The following is a 5,000-nucleotide window of genomic DNA, read 5'->3' as shown; positions in this document are numbered from 1 at the left end:
TAAGAGCTACCTTGAGGGAGGGGGTGGCTACCTTGGTTGGGTGGCACAGATGGGCCCCCAAGCGCTGCACATGGTGCATGTGTGTGGGCAGTGTGCGTGCATAATAAAACCATTGCACACGAGAAAACCGTCCGAAGGCACGTTGGTCCCATCTTGTGCACCTTTTGTGCGGTAGAGTAGCCACCCATGGCGGCCATGTGCGCTATGGTGCAGCCACGTGGTGCAGCCTTATGTGCTGTGGTGCAGCTATGTTGAGCATCATTGTCCGATGTGGTGCAGCCATGCTAAGTATACTTGTGCGTTGTGGTGCAGCTATGTTGGGCATCGTTGTGTGCTGTGGTGCTGCCATGTTGTGCAGCCCTATGCGTTGTAGTTTAGCTATGTTTGGCATCGTTGTGCACTGTGATGCGGCCACGCTAAGCAAATATGTGCGCTGTGGTGCAGCCACGTTAGGCAAATATGTGCGCTGTGGTGCAGACACGCTAGGCTGATGTGCGTTGTATTGCAGCCGCGTTAGGCAACTTTGTGCGTTGTGGTGCAGCCACGCCTAGCAGACGTGCGCTGTGGTGCAGCCACGTTAGGCAAATATGTGCGTTGTGGTGCAGACACGCTAGGCTGATGTGCGCTGTGGTGCAGCCACGTTAGGCAACTTTGTGCGCTGTGGTGCAGCCACGCTTAGCAGACGTACGCTGTGGTGCAGCCACGTTAGCCAAATTTGTGCACGATGGTGCAGCCACGCCTAGCAGACGTGCGCTGTGGTGCAGCCATGTTAGGCAATTATGTGCGCTGTGGTGCAGACACGCTAGGCTGATGTGCGTTGTGGTGCAGCCGCGTTAGGCAACTTTGTACGATGGTAGTAGCAAATATTCAAATGAGAACTTTGAAGGCCGAAGAGGGGAAAGGTTCCATCTGAACGACACTTGCACATCGCTGCCCAGCATGGCACACTGCCTCGTACAAGGCTACCCAGCATGGCACACTACCTCGTATAAGGCTGCCTACCATGCCCCACTGCCCCGCACATCATTGCCTAGCATTGCCCACTACCCCGCACAAGGCTGCCTGGAAGATGGCGCATCGTCCTCCGCATAAGGCTGCCAAAGATGGCGCATCGCCTCGGCACAAGGCGCCCAAAGATGGCACATACGCTCCGCACAAGTCTGCCTAGCATGGTCCACTGCCCCGCACATCACTGCCCAACATGACACACTGCCTCGCACAAGGCTGCCCAGCATGGCACACTGCCTCGCACAAGGCTGCCTACCATGGCCCATCGCCCCCACATCGTTGCTCAAAGATTGCCCACGCCCGCACAAGGCTGCTTAGTAGGGTCCATCGCTTGCACATCATCGCTTGATGGCACACCTCGCACAAGGCTACCTACCATGGCCCACCGCCGCATATTGTTGCCCAAGATTGCCCATCGCCCGTAAAAGGCTGCCTAGCATGGCGCCGCCCACATAAGGCTGCCCAAAGATGGCGCACCGCCTCGCACAAGGCTGCCCGAATGGCACATTGCCTCGCACAAGGCTGCCAAGATGGTCCATCGCCTGCACATCGCCGCCAAAGATGACACACCGCCGCACAAGGTTTCCCAAAGATGGCACACCGCCTCGCACAAGGCTGCCTACCATGGCCTTTCGCCCGCACATCGTTGCCCAGCATTGCCCACTGCCCCGCACAAGGCTGCCCAACATGGCGCACTGCCCCGCACAAGGCTGCCCAACAGGGTCCACTGCCCCGCACATCGCTGCCCAACATGGCACACTGCCTCGCACAAGGTTGCCTACCATGGCCCACTGCCCCACATATTGTTGCCCAGTATTGCCCACCGCCCCACACAAGGCTGCCTAGCATGGCGCACTGCCCCGCATAAGGCTGCCCAGCACGGCGCATTGCCTCGCATAAGGCTGCCCAGCATGGCACACTGCCTCGCACAAGGCTGCCCAGCATGTCCCATCGCTTCAAGACATCGCTGGCCCAAGATGGGACACTCGTCTCGGTACAAGGCTGCCCAGCATGGCCCACTACCCCGCACATCTCTGCCCAGCATGGCACACTGCCTCGCACAAGGCTGCCCAGCATGGCCCACTGCCCCGCACATCACTGCCCAGCATGGCACACTGCCTCGCACAAGGCTGCCCAGCATGGCACACTGCCTCGCACAAGGCTGCCCAGCATGGCCCACTACCCCGCACATCGTTGCCCAGCATGGCTGACTGCCTCGCACGTCTTTGCCCAGCATGGCTGATCGCCTCGCACGTCGTTGCCCAAAGATGGCTGCACTGCCGCGCACGAGGTTGCCCAACATGGTCAAGCCTTGCCTCGATGGTCGGCACTGCATCACACAATTTACAATGCCTCGTATGCAAATGAGGTTATGTTACTGCGCCACCCATGCCTTTATTGAGCCTTTGGGCTGGCTCATGATGCACACATGTGCGTGCTGGCGTGGCCATGCCCGCACAATGTAATACGGATCCTATATTCCCTTCGTGCAAAACATCCCATTGGTTTGGAAAATGCTTTTAATCATTTACTTGATGGACATAGTGTGTATATTTGTAAATTTTAGGGACTTGAAAGGTGCATTATTAATATCGATGAATTCTTTATGCTCGTTTCAATAAATAATTATAAAAAATAGTAAATGAAGTTTAAGTAACCCAATCTCTTGGCAAGACATTCTATGCATTTATCTAAGCCATCTGAAGTTGGTTTTGTGAAAAAATTCAACAAAATGGATTTTTCACTGGTTTTTTAAATTTTTTATACATGAAATTTAATAAAAAAATAAATATAAATGATAAATTAATGATATATTTTTTTTAAATGTTCCTTTCAATTTTCCCTAATTTCCTACCAATTTTCATAACCATGTGATGTTTGTAGCTCAAGAAACAAACCAATATGACTTATCGATGAATTTTTTATGATCTTCTAAAAAAAAATTATAAAAAATAGTAAACAAAGTTGAAGTGATCCAATCTCTTGCCAAGACATTCTATGCATTTAGCTAAGCCATTTGAAATTGGTTTTGTAAAAAAATTCAACACGATGGATTTTCACGATTTTTTGAATTTATTGATTTTTTAATACTAAAACATTGATAAAAAATATATATAAATGAAAAATTAATAAATTTTTTTTTAAAATGTTCCTTCGAATTTTCTCTAATTTCCTACCAATTTTTATAACCATATGATGTTTGTACCTCAAGAAATAGCCCAGTATGACTTTTCGGGGGGGGTCATGTCTCCTTCTGGAAAAGTCCAAAAAGCATAAGAGCTACCTTGAGGGAGGGGGTGGCTACCTTGGTTGGGTGGCACAGATGGGCACCCAAGCGCTGCACATGGTGCATGTGTGTGGGCAGTGTGCGTGCATAACAAAACCATTACATACGAGAAAACCGTCCGAAGGCACGTTGGTCCCATGTTGTGCACCTTTTGTGCGGTAGAGTAGCCACCCAAGGCGGCCATGTGCGCTATGGTGCAACCACGTGGTGCAGCTATGTTGAGCATCATTGTGCGATGGGGTGCAGCCATGCTAAGTATACTTGTGCGTTGTGGTGCAACTATCTTGGGCATCGTTGTGTGCTGTGGTGCATCCATGTTGTGCAGCCCTATGCGTTGTGGTTTAGCTATGTTGGGCATCGTTGTGCACTGTGATGCGGCCACGCAAAGCAGATGTACGCTGTGGTGCAGCCACGTTAGGCAAATATGTGCGTTGTGCTGCAGACACGCTAGGCTGATTTGCGTTGTGATGTAGCCGCATTAGGCAACTTTGTGCGCTGTGGTGCAGCCACGCCTAGCAGACGTGCGCTGTGGTGCAGCCGCGTTAGGCAACTTTGTGTGCTGTGGTGCAGCCATGCCTAGCAGACGTGCGCTGTGGTGCAGCCACGTTAGCCAAATTTGTGCGCTGTGGTGCAACCACACCTAGCAGACGTGCGCTGTGGTGCAGACACGCTAGGCTGATGTGCACTGTGGTGCAGCCACGCCTAGCAGACGTGTGCTGTGGTGCAGCCATGTTAGCCAAATTTGCGCGCTGTGGTGCAGCCACATCAGGCAAGTTTGTGCGTTGTGGTGCAGCCACGCTGGGCATCGTTGTGTGTTGTGGTGTAGGCACGCCTAGCATCCTTGTGTGTTGTGGCGCAGCCACGTTGGGCATCCTTGAGGGGCAGCCTTGTGCACTCGCATATAGTGGTCCCCGACCGCCCCCCCCCCCCCACCCCCTTCCCCCAATGTTTTTCTCCCGGATGATTTGTTGCTACCTTGGTTGATTGTCGGCCCAGGGTGAGGTGATGGCCTAGGTGGGGGCTTGGACCTATTTGTGTCCTTGTCTCGTGCCGCAAGGTGGGTGGGGGCTTGGACCTATTTGGGTCCCTGGCTCTTGCGACAAGCAATGCCTCACGTGGCCCAACTTTTGATGGGGTTTCGTCAAATAGCACCACAGGCAATGTTGTATGTTTTTCAAAACACCATGAGGCATAACGATGTGTTGCCTTCCAATGGGGTTTTGCGCTACCTTGGTTGATTGTCGGCCCAGGGTGAGGTGATGGCCTAGGTGGGGGCTTGGACCTATTTGTGTCCTTGTCTCGTGCCGCAAGGTGGGTGGGGGCTTGGACCTATTTGGGTCCCTGGCTCTTGCGACAAGCAATGCCTCACGTGGCCCAACTTTTGATGGGGTTTCGTCAAATAGCACCACAGGCAATGTTGTATGTTTTTCAAAACACCATGAGGCATAACGATGTGTTGCCTTCCAATGGGGTTTTGCGCTACCTTGGTTGATTGTCGGCCCAGGGTGAGGTGATGGCCTATGTGGGGGCTTGGACCTATTTGTGTCCTTGGCTAGTGCCGCAAGGTGGGTGGGGGCTTGGACCTATTTGGGTCCTTGGCTCTTGCCACAAGCAGTGCCTCACGTGGCTCGACTTTTGACGGGGTTTTGTCAAATCGTACCACAGGCGATGATGCATGTTTTTCAAAACACCATGATGCATAACG

The sequence above is a fragment of the Telopea speciosissima genome, unplaced genomic scaffold (assembly GCF_018873765.1).
Source record: "Telopea speciosissima isolate NSW1024214 ecotype Mountain lineage unplaced genomic scaffold, Tspe_v1 Tspe_v1.0146, whole genome shotgun sequence".
In the NCBI taxonomy this organism is placed as follows: Eukaryota; Viridiplantae; Streptophyta; class Magnoliopsida; order Proteales; family Proteaceae; genus Telopea; species Telopea speciosissima.
The sequence above is the reverse complement of the archived record's forward strand: the minus strand, read 5'-3'. Positions refer to the sequence as shown.